The sequence below is a fragment of the Macrosteles quadrilineatus genome, unplaced genomic scaffold (assembly GCF_028750875.1).
Source record: "Macrosteles quadrilineatus isolate MER2022 unplaced genomic scaffold, UCM_ALF_1.0 Scaffold_8__2_contigs__length_117827958, whole genome shotgun sequence".
In the NCBI taxonomy this organism is placed as follows: Eukaryota; Metazoa; Arthropoda; class Insecta; order Hemiptera; family Cicadellidae; genus Macrosteles; species Macrosteles quadrilineatus.
In genome coordinates, this window is record NW_026542601.1 from 5,426,505 (window position 1) to 5,445,529 (window position 19,025).

The 19,025-nt window shown below is 33.3% G+C and overlaps 1 protein-coding gene across 4 annotated transcripts in view; it reads right to left on the reverse strand.

Moving 5' to 3' along the window:
* LOC129000867 (probable G-protein coupled receptor 158) overlaps positions 1-18,819 on the reverse strand; it is a 53,452-nt gene extending 34,633 nt beyond the window's left edge. For 3 of the 4 annotated variants that reach the window (XM_054427921.1, XM_054427919.1, XM_054427922.1), the window contains exon 1: positions 18,657-18,819. The gene's annotated coding sequence lies outside the window, so the exon portion shown is untranslated. Of the gene's footprint in view, positions 1-6,829; positions 7,009-18,656 lie in introns of those variants that run through there. The other variant, XM_054427920.1, reaches the window with a different exon arrangement.
* Positions 18,820-19,025: the final 206 nt, after the last annotated feature.

Genomic DNA, 19,025 nt, shown 5'->3' on the forward strand with positions numbered 1-19,025 from the left:
GTTAATTCTCGATATTCCGACACTTACGGGACCGAGAGTGTAATGCTCACCTCACAGTCAAAAGGTCACGGGTTCGTTCCTGACAAAAGTCAGGAACATTTTGATATTCCGCAATTGAACCCACCTCACCTGGGATCTTGAGCTTAAATAGCCACGATGGGTTTTGTTTGAATCAACAACTTTACGTTTGGTAAAAAAAAAATGTTGAGTGGAAGCCCATAATTCTATATATGGGCAACGAACTGTTTACCTTAGTTATGGATTACTGCTAGTGTCAAATATTCAATTGACGGATTAGCGACGACTGAAATTCTTTGCGTCACTGAAATTTATCAACACATATCATCAAGCTTGTCAGGATGGGCCTATTGTTGTAACGGCACCACCTGTCAAAAGTTTAGAATTAATGCAATACCTCGCCTATTGTCTTGACTGTCATATTTCACGGTGTTCAGTAAAAGACGTGTTTTAATTTAATTTTCCCGACTGGTTTTAAATCGTCCTAGTGTCTGAGTAGTTTTTGAATGGTTTGATTCAAACATACATGATACTTATGTTTAGTCATACTTGAACAGTGCTGTGATTATCATTTTATCCACCTTAGTCATAAAAGGATTGATTTTTATCGTAAAAAGATAAATCATGTACAAAAACATAAGACCATTTAATTTCAAATTAGGTAGGGATATTTAGTAATGGTTTTATGTTAAATATCCTATAAAATTATTTCAAAACCTCAATTCACTTCTGTATCACTAGCAATATCACATTTAGTCATAAAAAGGATTGATTTTTATCGTAAAATGATAAATCACGTACACAAACATAAGACCATTTAATTTCAAATTAGGTAGGGATATTTAGTACCTAATCGTTTTATGTTAAATATCATATAAAATTATTTCAAAACCTTTATTTACTTCGGTATCACTAGTTATATCACATTTCATGTACAACAGGTATTCTTCTGTATACAATTTAAGGTGGCAACCAAAAGCCAGATATATATCAAAAGCTCACTTTGACTCGCTCAAACATTGTTGATGATTTAGGTGTAAACACGACCACAGTTTAAATTCACGTAAACATATCAGCCCGATACGGTAAACAAATCCGTGATCAAGCATTTGTTGTTGCAAAGTTTTAACCGTAATGTCCCTTGAAACTGCAGCACACGACGCCCGTTTAATATTTGCGTCACTTTTTGGCTTTAATGTGATGTGTTGTCCCATTGCTGTCAAAAGCATTTCGTAGCTTTACCAATGACTACGTTATAACATGATAAACTAAAATTTCAGTTTATCGTGTAGACAAAGATTTAAACGCACAATACTGTGGTTTTAAACTATTGTATACAGTGTAGAAAAGGGCATGTCAAAACCGCCATAGGAAACAATGTAACAATAGGTAAAGAGTGGTATTTATATCCTACTATTATTATAAATGAGAAAGTTTGGATGTATGTATGGATATTTGTGACAAGTAAACGTGAAAAATACTGGTCGGATTGGGCTGAAATTTGGGGTGATGATAGCTCACATTCCCGATTAACATATAGGCATATTGTTATCTCAAAACTCCTTTCAGGCTCCGCCCCAGTGGCTCTGGAGTTTCCCGTGTTAACCTTATGGGTATTCACATTTAAAACGAATTAAATAATTTTGTCAACTGATTCGACCGAACAAGTTAGTTCTGTGATATTCAATATCATTAAAAGGTTATAAGGTTTAGAGTCACTTAATCACTTCTCTAAGACGTAGGCCTACTGTACTGGTGTATGTAATTTAAGCATAATATGACTGAAATGTGGTTGTAAATTTTGATGTATAACCTGTATAGCTTCTTTACTGATTAATTTCGTTTACTAGGGTGATTAAAATCCCGATGATCACGTACAGTGTTGATCTCTGTTTCAAGTTATCAAAAAGCTACCGTGTATTTTGTTGTTTTTTTACCCATTGACCTTCTGAATTTCCTGAGCCTGGTAAATTAGTCATACCCATTCTGAATTTGTAATGTTTATTTAAATAAGCGAGGATAAACCAAATTTTCTTTGATACAACATTTTTTTATTTATCAAGTTAATATGAATTGTTTTTAAAATTTAGATTTATAAACTTTTATGCACAAAGGCAAGCTAAACATGTCAATGTAGCTGATACTATGTATAATACACCTATAATCGTGTAGTAAGTAATACATTTCCTTTAGTTTCATATTTTATTTAACTATCTTATCAATACTCAAAACGCAAATTTAAACTTACAAAAATTGTATTCACTTGCAAGTGTTCATGGTGTATACAGTTATTACTGAGTCGCAAGTAATTGGTGTAAACTTCACCCCCCCCCCCCCCTCTCAGCGTAACGAGCGGATACGGAAGCAGCGTGAAGTTGAGAAGGAGCGTCACCGGACCGGAAGTGGAGTGAAGTTACTTCCGGCGTGATATGGCATCGATCTCGTCACCTAAACGAGGACGACAACCAGCAGCTCAAACAACGACCAACTTGAATAAACAGTGCTGATGCATTTAGTGGTGGGGTACCTTACATTTTCATATTCAAAATGGATTAGCAAAATATTGAGAATACATTATAGACTTCTGAATTTTATCAAGCGACTTACAGATTGATATTAAGATTAAGGCAAGTATTTATGTTAACTAGTTTGTTTTTCATTTGAAAAATATATCAGTCTTTGTAAGCTGGTCTGTTTTTTACACAGAACTATATTATTGTAATATTGATGAAAATAAACATTTTTGGAATGTGGTGTTATGTACAGTATATGTACGTTTCTCTTTGTTTTTTCACCAGGGTAAAACAAATAAATTTTAACACGCGAAAGAGAAAGCTTCTTCCATAAAAACCAAACACTTGAAAGTAGACAGAGAATGCGTGTTTTAGACTTTTAGATGGCACTTTTAGATATGTAACGGGTACTAGACGAAAGAGTAGTTTTCTTTCTATCGTCATAGTATTTTATTTTTATTAATGCATTGTAAAAGTTAAAAGTGTGTTGATATATGGAGTAGTAATGGCAGACGTATTTGATGTATTCATATATACCATAATACATTTAATTAAGTTTTTTCAGCACTCAAATAGTTAGCTTATAAACATGCATTTATGTTCGTACTAATGCGTAATTTACTTCTTACCCAGACATAACATACAGTTCTAGATAAATACAAACTATTCCATACAGCCCAACATGACAAGTAAAATAGCAGAGTTCTCGCCAAGTGTTTCACAAGTGTTTAAATACAGTTGGACTTCACTTTCAACTTCTTTCATTCCTTTCCTTTGATGCTCAACAAAGTTAATGACCCTCGGAATTCTTTCGGCTGAATTAAACAGCCTTTCCTTCTTAAGGAATCATTGTTATTTGAGCAAAGTAAAAAGAATTGTTACAGTTACGAAAATTCCCCTTAACGTATACTATGTGACAGGACATTACGCTTTATAAGCAGTTTGAGTCGTATGCAATTGCAAACAACGAGTGTAATAGTGATGTAATATAAACATATGCATAAAAATATTATGCTAGTGACAAACGTTCGTGCACAAAGAAGTTAGGGAAACATGAAAATGCAATTTGGTGCGATTGAGCGTAGTAGCGCCGTGCAATCTTGTGTATGCAATATATATACTGCTACTGTATTGCATCCAGCGCCTGCGAGTAACTGTAGAATCACATACTACTCAAACTGTCTCAATTGGTCAATCTATCTGTAGTTTGACAATCACACGTACAGATAGAGAATCGCGCTTAGGACTTTTTACACGAAAGAATGCTTACATAACAGGCTATTAAACAAATCCCCTCATATGTTAAAGATATTGAAATAGTTCGAAATACATTGTGAGTGTTTTTACACCTAAACGATATACAGTACAGAGCTGAGCGAAGAATTTTTCCAGTGATTTCAACTTGTATATTCAATAGATAAGGATATTATTTTACATGAGAATATGGTTTAAATGTGGATTAACAACAAATGACAATAAACAATAGTTATTGGTAATGCAACACTTTTACAGGCCATTATGTACCGGCTGGAGAAGTTAAACAAATACTATGTCGTTTATTAAATCTATAACACTAAATATACTGGAACAGAGAATATTGTCAGGAGTATTACATTAGCTATAAATAGCTTAAATATAGAAAATTTAATGGAGAAATGTATTAGAAAATTACATTATGTTTCATCATTTTGACCTAATCGATGTTCCCAAACTAGAATGCATCTAAAGTTCATTCACCACTAATGGGCCATTGGCATTAACCAACCCTCCTGCTGGTTCCACCTCGGACAATTATAATGCTAGGCCTGTGCTGTATGCTATAATAGCGTTGTTTCTTAATTTATATGTTTTGGTTATAGTTCATAGTTTTATACTTTTAATATTTATTATTTATATGGCGAAACCCACGAAAATAAAAATACTTGCATTAAAAGAATCTCTGTTTTTTTTTTATTCCATATTAATGTTTTGGAAACTGTTACTTTACATGGGAAATTACTGCTTTACATAAGAAACTACTGCTTTACATGGGAAACTACTGCTTTACATGAGAAACTACTGCTTTACATGGGAAACTACTGATTTACATGGTTAACTACTGCTTTACATGGTTAACTACTGCTTTACATGATAAACTACTGTTTTACATGGTAAACTACTGCTTTACATAAGTTTTTTAATTGTTTCAGATGTTATTGAATATCAAAAATCTGCATTTTAAAGCCGTGTTTACACAAGATTTTATAGGTCATACTCTAAACAAAAGTGTACAACAATAACAATTAGATCCAACAGGTTTTCATGGTTTACAGCAGACATGTTTCTCCTCAAGAAAACCAATTATTAATTGTTGCTGTAGTATGACGAAAAGATGGCTGTATTCAGGTATACATCTAATCCTGAACTTATCTGACAAACACAATAGTTAATTATACGAGATTGCAAGAGGAAACCTGACCCAGCTATTGTAGGACAGTTTGACCTGTTAGAACGATCAATTATCAATTACTACTAGGTCGCCACGCGCCCCCCCCCCTATATACTAACCCCCTCTCACCCTTACAGACCATCCAGCATTCGGAAGCTGCTTGCCTAATTGGGCCGTTTAATTAATTGTGTAGATAATGGCTCTAACGCCTTCTGAGAGTTCGTATTTTAGCCAACGTAGTTATTAATCGCAGTTTTTAAATTTAATTCGAGTCAAGTTTTGAATTTATTTCAATTCGAGTGACGATTTATTAAAATTTATAATGGATATCAATACGTTAGGTAAGCTAATTCTATGAAGAAATTCAATGGTCTTGTTTTAACAAAGCAATATGGACAAAAGTAAAGATCTCTTTTTAATGGTAAACCTAAAACTATTTTGTTGTAAATATGAACTTAGTTAATTTGGAACATTAAAAAAATGCCAACACTGATTTATATCGAGTACGTCATCCAATGTTAAACCTTAACAAGTTCAAATACAAATTTAAATACAAATTCAAAAACAAATTTACAATAATTATAACTCACAGGACGACTCAGAGCGATTATACAGTCATCGATCACACATTATACATTATCACAGTATCAATATATCGAAAACAAACTGAGATCAAATGTTGACTATTTAATAGTCCTCAGAGAAAATAATAAAAACTTAACTAGCCTTAATTAAAATTCCGCTAAACAAAATTGAATACTTTAGAATAATTTTGATAAAACCGAATCAAATTATTCAAAAAGCGACAAGCTACGTATCACATGCATAACATATTTTAGTGGAAAGCGGAAAAGGAAACGCAAAACCATCTGCAACATCTGGCTGTTGGTATCATATGTTAAGAAACATGATTGTATCTGCTTTGTTTCGGACGACAAGTTGATGTTCAGAAGTCAAAATGGAATTGTTTGTATTGAATTAGTAGCTCACAAAAATGCAATTTTGTAACGTTATAAAATATACATTTCGCGCGATTATAAACAGTAATGATTTTTAATGTAGCACGTTGATCACTTTTAGCTGTGTGATGGTGTAGCAAAAATAAGTTAGAAATAGAAGCCTGTAATAACTACAATATATAACCCTACCTAACTAAACAATTAATATCATCACATGTACTGTACCACTCGTTCACAATACTCCACCATGAGATAGCACCCTACAAGACAAATTGTTGCCCCGGGCATGTTTTCTTGTAGTTATCAAATATGAAAGCAAGTCAGTCACACTTATAGCAAGTCATGTTAAACCCTGCTACTTGTTTATTCCCAATTTTCGTGCACTGTACAAAAATTAAAAATAAATTGTGCAGTAAATATCAGTTTCAGTCTTCACAACATGTACACGTTCATTTCTCAATTGTATTTAGTTATAGTATTGTATGTATACAAATCGGCGTTAGAATGTTTAATTCTTTGGCGTCTTATATTGGTAATAGTGCAGTATAGGCATTGATGTATAATAATAATACATCGATGAGTATAGGTTATTCCTCATACTTTTGTTTAGTTTCCCTTTAATTGTCCATCCGTATCGTCTGAAAAAGACTGGCAACCATTTTTTTTTTTTTTTTTTATATAATAATTGTGTTATTGCTATGCAAAAGGTCTAAAGGCAATACATATCAAACGAAAAAATTGAATTCAAGCCTAACTGAATGTAACTATTAGAACTTAAAACTGATATCTGGTTTTAAAAACCTATTATAGTTTCTTTTTGCATGTCAAATTTGGTTGTGATATCTCTTTCCGTTTCAAAGTTACAAAGTCGTCCTAAGACATAACTATTATTGATATAATAAAAGGATTACCTTATCCAACCACAGTTGCTGGTATGACAACTAGTTTTGTTCCTTAGAACTTTTTCAGTTCATTTTATGCAGCCACATCATCAATGTATTGTACATTGTGGAATGTCAAAAGATTCTTTAAATTATTAAAATGGAATAAAAAGTGTTACACTGGTTAAAATTGTAAACGCTGGCTAGCACTGTGTTATCACTGTCACTGACTAAACAAAACTGACTGAATCATGAGGTGTCTTCTTCTCTTCTTCTCTCCAGTGCCATCTGTATTTCAGTTTGTTTTGTTCTTCTTATTTTATACATCTTTGATTCGTGGCTTGTTAATATATATATCAAACATAATATTTGACTGGAAAAATCTTCAACTATTTTCATGTTTTTATCAATAGATGTATAGATGTGCGATTCCGATAGTAAACGTTCGGCATAACTGTATTGCTGATGTTGTGTTCTTTTAATCTTTGTTAGAAAGATCTTCCAGTTTGGCCGATGTAGTACTTTGGACAGTCGTCACAGTTAATTCTATAGATGCCTGATTTTTCTTAATTGTTTGTGGCGACAGGTTTGGCGTGGAAAAACTTTTGAAGTGTGATGTTTACAGAATGTGCGACCGTCGTATTGTTCCTATTAAATATTTGTATTATGACGTTTTTTATTTAAACATAGTACTGCATTTTAATGTATTTCTTCTCTGACTTTTCTTTGTTGATGTTCATGTTCTGCTTTTTTTCTTTTGTATTATGAAATGAATCATTTGAAGCGTGTACCCGTTTACTCTGGCGATATGCTTAATAAGTATTCCTTATTATAAGCTTCTTGGCTCAAATGGTATGATAATAGTCCATGAACCATGGAGTTATATGCTGCAAGTTTATGTGACCAAGGGTGGTTTGATGTTTTATGAATCGTGTGTTCCTTTGCAATTGGCTTTCGGTATATTTCAAACTCAAAATTATTGTTTGATTTCTTAACTGTAATATCCAGAGAGTTGATTGCCTGGTTTTCTTCTAATTCTACAGTGAACTTGAGATTGTTATGGAGCTGAGATAATATTCACTGAGCCTCTCTTCTATTACCATCTACAATGGCGAAAATGTCATCAACATATAGGTGGTAAGTTGATATTTTAGCAAGTGTTCGATTGTCGGTCATGAGTATATGTGCATTTTCTATGTGATTGAGGACGATGACAGCTATGAGGCCTGAGAACGGATTGCCCATTGCTGGTCCTTCTTTTTGAACATAAAATTTGTGCACAAACTCGAAATAGTTCTAGTGTATAACCAACTTTAAAAGATCCGTGATTTCATCAATATCTTTTATAATAATCTTATATAATAACATAACTTAATTATTGTCACGCTGTATGTTTCCTAGTGTATTCGCATAGTGATAGTAATTAAAACATAACGCATAGCAAGTCTGTATATACGTAGTTCATATCTTACTTACACTCATTTGTTATTTGTTCAGTATTATATACTAAACTTTAACATTTCAAACATATTTTTTAACAGGAAAAATAATCAGGTAGGAGAGCATGTGTGTCCACAAGACAAAATTGGAAGTCCATCCTTTGTCAGTTCTAATAACATTCCTCTTTGCTCATCTAGACTTAACGATCTGAAAACCTCATATCATGCTTTACTGTCATATCGGCGGTCCATTGGAGCGCATCGCCCATCGAAATTCTCAATATATAATACAGGTTTACAATATATATAGTACAGGATTATAATACAGGTCTTAGTATATTTTATTACAGGGTGAATAAAATGTCAAGACCTCCCTTCTAATATTTGTATAAGTAAATATACAGAGATATCCTTTTGGTGGTCTTGCAATCTTAGAAGAAAGTTTCATTTTATCATTTTGAAGTTTTGTAAATGTCCTCCAAAAAGGGGAATTTCGGAGGCAACTCGACAATATTTTTAATGTAAACCCCCCCTTCAAGTGACACCTCATTCTAAAGTGTTTACAAAAACAATCTTTATAAATAACAATCTCTTTTTTACATAAGGTTTAACAAGTGCCTAGGTATGCTGCTACAGGGAGACTAATAAAGTGTTGTTTTTAAATATCATTAGCTTCGTATAAAATATATAAATTTGCCAAGTTTGATCAAAATATATCCACTAACAACCAAACTACAACATTTTACAATATTCTCCGAAAGAATAACATTGGAATTTTAAATTTACAGCTTTTTGATTTTTTTCCGTGACCAATAACCGTACAATAACAATTTGATGTACTAAGCTATTTGTTGTTATTTAGCTCTTTAAAATGGTATAGAGAGAAATTGGAGAATTTTGTGTTTTGAGGGTCAACAATTAGAAAATTCAATTTTTACCCCATAACACTCCCCGTAAAACCCCGTTCCTGTGGCCCGCCTAACCCCGTTGCGATGCATTTGTACAGCAAGACGATTTTGTAATAGAAAACGTGCTGTCACTGTAGGCTTGTCCTTTTAATACAATAATAGGGTTTTTACATACCTCAGTCAAATAGTCCAATAAATTGCACAACAGCTTACATGTTTTGTTGCGAAGACAAAATTGTCAAAGCTAATATAGTCCAGGGGCCGAAAACATGAATTTAGATCTTATCCTTTTCATATCACATTCTTATAAGCATACACCTTTAGCAATTGAGATTAGATTAAATTAATTTCTTTCAAAGTTACTTGCAAGGTATTTATACTACGTGAGTATGTAATATATATTTTTTCAGTGAGTATTTATATTTTTACTCTACTCGGTCTATATTTTTATCATAAATGTGACCACGCCGATGTTTAAAGGGACGAAAGACAAACTGCGATCCTAGAGCTATTACCGGGAAAGAGAAGCCATTTCCCACCGTGGAAATTGTTATAACTCAAAACGCGGCCGAGAGCCGTACATCGCTTTTCTCAGACAAAAATGTCACTTTGCACAATCATTTTAGGCAATTTCCTCACTGGGGAAATTACATTTTCGTAGTCTTCCTCTATTAAGACCTGTTTTATTTGTTTTGAGCTATGTAATCACAGTGTATTGAGGGTATAATTCTATGTCGAGGTTAATTGGTAAGTGGAAAATAATTTTACAAAAGATAAGGGTGTAATGTTGCTTTGGGTAGTATTGAATTGGAATAGAGCAAGACTGCAAGTGGCCAGATGGAAGATAAAACCAGTTTGTAGGTAACCCTATTCGTTTTATCAACAATTTAATCCCCCGGTGACTTCTAGACCATTTATTTTACTAATTGTTCCCTTCATTTGACGTTATTCAAGTTGCGATCACGTCCTCCGTTCTGCATGCCAAACTTAATTGGGAATTTCCACAAGAATGCTCATCAATATCGACTCTATGCTCTAGATTGCGACTGATGTTGTATACCTATCTTTGGTAACTGTAGCTTCCTCTATACGACTAGGTTCATTGTTCACCTTATACGAGGAGATTCTTTGTTGAACAGTTACAAGGAATTACGAAATATAGTATATAACTTGCGTCTCCAATACAATTTTTGAGAAATATGGGACCACCTCCTCAATGAAATAGGGTATTAGAAGTAGGTACAATAATACGATAAGTCGTAGAAACTTTAACAAATCAGACATCTGGGAGTGAGTCGAAACACTATCGTACAAATTGGACTATAACTCAGGCCAAACATCAACAATTGTACATTCAACTCTTCTTAAATTTGTGTATGAACAGACAAATAAAATTTTATTAGGAAATAAAAGTTAACGAGCTGGTTGATTTCTTAAGTTGCGAGGCGTTTGAATTGGGTAGATGAGTGATTACAGTAATCGGCTGGTAATTAAAAGACCGCTAGTTTTATCCTGAGAAAGGTGAGTAGCTTTTTGATTGTTCGAAACTGGACCCAACAGTACCTTATCATTGGTATTTGAAACAGCTGGTCTTAAGTCAATAACAAAGCTATACAAGATACTCACTCCATCCCACACTCATCATTCACTCATAAATGAACAATGATAATAGTTAGGCTATAACACTTGTATTTTCAAAGTGAAGGGCAGCCTGATGATGTCACAATGTAAAACAGCTGACACAAGAAACTGAGACAGCCAACAGCTGACTGCAACTGTCAAAGTGACAGACGCTCTAGCTGGGTGAATCATCACAAAACATATGCGAAACCTTTACTAGTTGACAACATCATGTTTGTTGGTATGAATATAAATGAGATTTGTAGTACAAGTTCACATTTGCTTACTACTTCTGTGTGTGCTGTATACGCCGATAGCATTATATACGTGTGTTTTAAGGGAATGGTCCATACAGTGATATAGTTACCATCTAACTTCGACCTATTGTCGAACTATTTCCATTATCAATAGGAAGCCCAATTACTAATGCCATCTGGGTATAGAATGGATTTTGATCGAGATTGAACCAGCAATCTTCAAATTAAAGGCGAGTGCTAAATCCCTCGGCTATCCTGTCTATTTTGTAGACTTGTAGTTAATGTTAAAACTTGTCTCTGGAGGAATTTGGAACTATGGCTTGTCCGTTGTTAACTGTAGCCAAAAAGTAAAGCAGACATCATAAATCTATCAAAGGTAATAAGCTATTACCGTTACTCATGGTAAGACCTATACACGGGGCCAATTTACATCTACACCATCCGTACAAAATCATATAATTATTTTATTTATTTATTTATTATTTATTTATTATTTATTTATTGTTTATTTATTGTTTATTTATTATTTATTATTTATTTATTTATTTTGTATTTCTTTGTTTATTTTTTTATTTATTCATTTGTTTATTTATATTAATAAGTAAATTAAAGTATCAAAGTACCCTAAAACATTTGATTTTATTACAATGTATGTGAGTGCCTAAATAATCAACTAAAACATAAGATAAACTTTGAATCTGGATACAGTAATCAACAATGCATATGAATTATATAAATTTTTTATTTAAAAAATGCTATACAAAATACGTCTATTAAAGTGAACTGAACCAACCTGCTAAAATTTTCATCTCTGATCCTGCATGAAAACAAAACCATAAGGATTGTTTATTTTTAAATCTATGATTGTGTAAGACTACTCGTATAGCAGGACAGTTGAGAAGCTAAGCTGTTTTGACATTTGGTTTGCCAAATCCTGTACAAGATCGATCAGCTGTTCTGTGTTTCAGACCCCCCTTTTCCCCCCTCTTGTTTTGGCTGATTTCATAAATCATTATGTCACAAGTCTCCCCTTCAGTTGAAGTGTTCGTGACTAAGTCCAGGCCCAGATAGATGGCAAAACATCTACAGTTGTTGTATTTAATATCTCTAACCGGTTTAAGTTTGTTAGTTGTTTTGTTCCCAAATACCAAGTTGATATATATATTTTTAACTCATATAAGGAACCATTTTCTTCAATCACTGGTCCAATATCCAACTAATTAGTTTCATATAATGTATTTAAAATGTGTTGTTGCAAAATTATGCACAAACAGGAACTGACACATCTTCGAGTTCCAAAGAAAAATAATTTACCTAAGTTAAAAGTAAAACTAACAATTCGTATTATGGTACTTTTCAATCGTTTGCACCCAAGTAATTAAGTTATTGCTTACGTTACTTTTATTATTTTCCTTTAGCCAGGTTAATGCGCTTTCAGTTTATTCGTAGATAAAAACAGTTAAAAAAGTCTTATCCCCCAAAAATGAAAATTGAGTTATGGGAACCACTTATTCCCCTTTGTTTCTGTGTGGATCTTTTTGTAGAAAATCATCAACCAGTACTATAGATTGGCTAAAATTTTATTTTACTAAAACAACTTTATTTCCATTAATGTTCTGTTCCAGAACTACCCTAATCCAAGCCTGCTTTATAAAATGGTTGATTCCAATTATTTTTAGCGTTGTTCATATTTCATTCGTACGAAAGAAAGCGTGCATCTCACGAATACTTGAACAGACACGGTATGGATCGTAAACCTAAACACATGATGTTACCATTGTTACTGACCCAAAATTAAATATCATTTGACATTGCTTAAATGGAACTGTTTAAACCATATGTTAACGCTATTACTATAGGATTCGGTCCGGTGACGTCTTTTGTTTGTTTATTATCCATACCGCTTTCTGTTATAATATTCGTGGTGCATCTCTGGCTTGAAAGTAGTAAATAATGTATTTTATTTCAACAATCCCACAACTGAAGGAACGCCCTATATATTAAACAGCCTAGGTTTATTACTCACACCTCCTATTGGAGCCTTTTATGAAAAGGATAATGAAAGTCGTTCTTTATGCCTTGACGCAAAGGAGCTAAATCACAGTTTGATTGATAGTTTTCTTATCCCCGTATCAATTATCAGCTGATCAGGTTTCAACAGGTGAGGGGGAATGAATGGATTACAGGGTCATGAAAAATGGATGTCGAACGCAAACCAAAGCGCCAACCAACCATTCTGCGGTGTAAGGGATTGGTTCTGTTGCGACTTCTCGTTCCCCCTAACTGTGAAAACTCTCAAACATTTCTTCACTTTTTAGTGTTTAAACCCTTGTGTCATTTCTAAGTTTTTTGTTAACTTTTTACGATAACTGTCTAAACCATGGTTTCAATACTTGCACAATCAATGTTCGTATTGTTTTTTATCTAATGTATATGTCGTGAATATTTTTAACTTTTTTTAATTTCCTATCAAAAGACACCAAATTTAGATAAAGTAGCCTATAAACAATTGAAATAATATTATCCTTTTTTGTAAAATTGGGTAGAATAAGGCTAAGTTAGTCAGACTGCACCCCATTTTGCCTTATTTTTATCTAAAGATCGTAATATTCAAGCTTTATTACATTTGATATTTTTTTACTTGAAGTCGTATGATGGAAAAACCAAAATGCTATATAAAAAATTTCGTGAAATATTTTTATTATTATAGTTCCAGACTTTAGGTGCCACTGGTACATAAAAAGATGGGCTTCTGAAAATCTGAAACTATTGTAGTGTGCTACTCTTGACAATGTAGTATATAGTAGTAAGATATGTATTCGAGAGTAGACGGCACTGCTGAACACGTATCCCTCATGAGATCGGCTAATATAAACCAGTATCGATTAAACCGGTGATCTAAAAGCTAATCCCATCATGTTTATATTAACACACGTCGCGGTAGATGTTAGCGTTTAATGTATAAAAATATTATATTTAACAATTATGTGTGTCTATCAATTAGCTGAACACCTAGGTACACGTTAAACCTAGTGTTATTTAAATAGACTAATAATTGAAAATAAATTTATGCAAATTCGTTTGGACGGCAGGTTTGCTGCGGCGGGGGTATGTATGCCTATGATTAATGGTAAGTGTATAAACGTAAATTCCACGAACTATGGTAAAGGTAAAATTATATTAAGACAGCTGTTAGTAGGAATACGCTGTTTGTTGATATGTTATTTGATATTTATGCAATATTTTTTTGATAGTTGCTTCAAATTAGCTGGTTTCATAAATGCAAAAGATTTATAGTGCTGCACCCTGTTGGTAAACCTTATAACTTTTTAATGTTATTTAATATCATAGAATCAACTTATGTAATTGAAACAGCTGATGGTATATTTAGGTAGGCTTTTCAAGTGAATACACTTTTAACAAAGCATAACTTTCAAAATTGAATCATATGTGGTTTCATACGTGTATAGACAAAAGAATTAAATAATAATCTTGTCTGTGATATGAGTATGGACGCTCCTAACGAATTTTCATTACTTTCCTGAAAAAATTTGACTTTAAAAAAAAACTATGGAATTGAATTTTGTATCTAAAAACGATAACGGATGTGTAACTATTTCATACGGTAGATTTAAAGAAACGAATTTATCTGTTCCACGTCCCTCCCGTAGCAAAGCATGAGTAGAGCTGCTAGTTGATCATAAAAACCGTTTTGTACATCTATCCATACTACAGTATATCTTAAATTGGCAAAGTAGATATCTGAGGACCGAGCTTTGCCAAGCAATAAGATGCTGTTTATTTATCTATGTGTAATCTTATACAGGGTGACAAAAAAGTCTGGAAACGGTTTAATATCTTTTTAACTAAATCCGTTAGAAAATTCAAACCTTTCACGTCAACTTACATGTATGAAAACTACTTTTTCCAAGCATTACCATTTTTTGACCTCTACCAGGGGACGACCCATGAGGAGTAGGTACATAATCTTTAATGTAAGCCTAGGTTGATATGTACATCATTTTAAAGATCTGGTCAAGTGAAGTTCATTGCCGGAAACCGCGTCAAAAAAAGTTCATCCGTTACAAAATGGCGGCTGTCCAAAGTTCTTGAGGAATATACCTGCACAGGCCTAAGTATTGGTAAATACTCATATTCAACATTAGCCGGAAAATCTGAAACCCGTTTAAATCTGTTTTGAAGATTGAATAATATTAGTCTATGAGCTAATTGACACTAAAATACAGTTTCAGCTCTCAAGCTAACGTTTAATACGAGTATTTGCCAATACTAAGGCCTGTGCAGGTATATTCCGCAAAAACTTTGGACAGCCGCCATTTTGTAACGGATGAACTTTTTTTGACGCGGTTTCCGGCAATGAACTTCACTTGACCAGACCTTTAAAATGATGTGCATATCAACCTAGGCTTACGTTAAAGATTATGTACCTACTCCTTATGGGTCGTCCCCTGGTAGAGGTCAAAAAATGGTAATCCTTGGAAAAAGTAGTTTTCATAATTGTAAGTTGATGTGAAAGGTTTGAATTTTCTAACGGATTTAGTTAAAAAGATATTAAACCGTTTCCAGACTTTTTTGTCACCCTGTATAATACAAAAAGTGATTCACTGGTTAACGTTTGTAACAACTACTAGGCCTAGAATTATTTTGATTAGAATGGGATTATATGGTAGTTATTATTAACATAAAATATGATATTGCCAAAAGCAAATGCTGGAAATGTTTAATAAATTAAAAAAGAAAGAAAGATTTACCAAAATGCGGTTTTGTTGGAACAATAACGAAGAAATGTTTTCTTTATAATCAGTTGATTAAGGAGTGTGATTGAATTTTTTTATCAATCTTTCTCCAGGCAAGGTGTTGTAGTTCTGATACTGTGGCCGATTTTGTTTCTAGTTCAAATTTCTACAACAAGTAGCCAAGAATCAATTTTGAGTTTCCAGAACCACCACCCCCCACCCCCGGGATAGACAAATAATACGTACGTACATTGCACTCATTGAAGGATTAGATAACAACAGCTAGGAACAGAAGGTTATAAACAGCTGATTTGTTTGATCAAACTCCACTCTTTTACTTACACCATTTTGTGTAGGTTTAAACAATGCAAAAATGTTAAGAAACTTCCCAACGTGAAGGACTTGAAGAGAAGCACTTAACTTGAGTGTAAAACGCGAGTGTCTCCCACTACTAAACGTTGACTCATCTGAGTGGGCAACCGGAAAAGAAAATTATCAGGAAATACAAATCACACATTCCAAATAAAAATAAACGGTATCAGCATTCTGACACGTAATTTCTCCCATAATTTTGTCAACAACCTCATGGTAAGTGGTGAGAGTAAATAGGATATTTTATTGTTAAAATTCACAAGCTGCAATAACTTTTGAACCGTAATTTTTACAGCAATGGGGTGTACTATTTTTTTAGAATTATAGACCATAACGTATTAATTTTTATCAAAGCCAGCTTTTCCGATTTTTGTGTTATTTTGTGTTTTTTTATGTGAAAATAACATAAGTTACAATAATTTTTGAACCGTACTTTTTAAAGAAATGGGATTTGTACTATTTTATTCAGAATTTAAAGGATTTTAACATACAATTTTTTTTTCAAAATCTTTCAAGCCAATTTTGAGAAAATCCGATTTTTCCTTTATTTTATGAGGTTTTATGGGGAATCCCCATTAAAAATAAAAATTTCAAAAAAATGAAAAAAACGTTCAAAATTATGAGGACCAGAACATACTAGGTAAAATCAAAACCGGTTTTTTCCTAAAATCCTATTTTTGTTATTTTATGTATTAAAACCTACACACCAAATTTCATCGAAATCGGACCACAGGTGTTGTCCCTAGCTCTAGGTACACATCCAGACACACAAAGACATACATCACTTCGAAAACCACTTTTTTAAGTCCAGGGAGACCTAAAACGTAAATATCCACTCAAAACTCTAACTCGAATATGTTGACGAAAACAGTACTTCCTCCATATACTAGTATTGGGGGAGAAAGTAAAAGAAAATTTATGCCCTTGAATGAATGTTATTTTTTTTAATCAGGTCAACAAACGTACAATGAGTTTTATTTTCAGTGATTAAATTAATACTGCTATTGACTTTGGATTCTGAATGTAGATTTCTCTTCATATTGTAAAATCTTAAACTTTTTTATGTTTCATGATTGGTCTCATTACAGTAAGCTGATAATTTGTTTATTCTGTACTTGTAAATAGTTCCCTTATTTTAGGAAAAGTGTTACTGTAAACGCTGTAATATTTTGTTTAGATTTTACGGATAAGCTACAGTGTATATGTATCGTTTTATTTGGATGAAATAATTTGCTTGGTAACTTCTTGATTAGATTTTTTTTTAACGTTGTTACTATTGATTTTAAAGTCGGTTATCACCAAGAAATATTTATCAAAATTCTATGTGCATCGCTACATTGTTCTAGAGAACTGCTGTAATTCTTAAAATTGCCATCAGCTGATCCATAGGGATTACAAATCAATAAGGAAGTATAAGTATGTTTAATCTATGAAGGTATTCATTTCAATCAACTTTTTTGTGTCAGAGTATATACCACTAGTACCGGTAATCATATTATGGCTTTAATTGTTTTCTGATTTCATCATTAGTATACTATTATTCTACTGTACTGTATTTAAAAAAAAACTTGGTAATGCCAGCACAACAATTAAAAAAACTTACTCAGGCTGAGTAAAGCCACACACACACATTGTTAAAATTCATAAGAATGGTAAAATATTACATCTAAGTAAATTAAGTCTTTATTGAGTCTATCCGTACTTGTCAAAATATTATTGTGAACAAACACAATAATATTTTCTCAAAAATATATAGGTTGAAATATATAGTTTCAACAAACACAGAGACAATTTTATATTCAAAATAACTGACCGGTGTGGCGAAATTATTATCAAAACACATAGGTAATTATTTAGTTATTGCCTTACACCTTACTTTAATTGATATTGTGTGTGTTCCATATTATAATGATATTATGCAATTGCATTGTAAAAATTTTAACATAAAACTTAAAATACCGTAGTATTATTTTTCGAATTAATAGTAAAGTACTGTAGTAGGCCTACAAGTTTTCTGTGTTTATAAATCTTTTAAAAATTGTTATGCTGATAAAATTTTGCTGTAACAAACACAATGAACAGATTTGCTTGATGTAACATTTTAACACGGATTTTAGTGAACCACCGTCTTTTAGAACATTAGTGATCATTACAACGATTTCCTTGGAGAAAATGTTACAATCTCGACGGGAACAATAGATGGATAGCGAGATCGCTAGGGTCGTATTAAACTGTAGATTAATCTTAAACGCATTCCGGTCTTTAAATGTCGTTAAGATTTAAGACTGTAATCCTGATGCGGAATTCTCGTTACACTGACTATGAATATTTACGTAAACGACCACTCTTGGACTGAACCACCCGGGGTGGGGGGTGGACGCTCCTCCCTCCCTCCTCGTGGATCAATGAGACCATGGACACCCTCGTCACCAGGTCCACGACCAAGCAACCAGATGGAGGGTGGTTCCTGGAGAACATGCAAGGAGACCGTACCTAGAAGTTACCTGATAAAGGAAAATCCAAAGCACAGAGAGTTAGACATCTCGTTGAACAGAGCGCAGAGGGGGCGTGGAACTACATGACACAAAGAAACCGGTAACACACATAGTGAAATCGGTAGACACTACACGAGAATTGAAGAAGAGAAACTGATATCACTGAAATCTATTCGCGGTCTCCTCGGGTATGGAAACCGAGGAGGAACGAGGATTGGCGAAGTTTGCCGAACTGCCTGGTCGCCTAGCAACGTCCCAGCCTACAACACCCGGGCCGACCTGAGTTGGCTGTCTGCTATCACTACTAGTACTGTGACATACATTACGTCAGGGAAACTACTGACAGCGCTTTGCTTGTGTACACGTTCACAGGGAAAC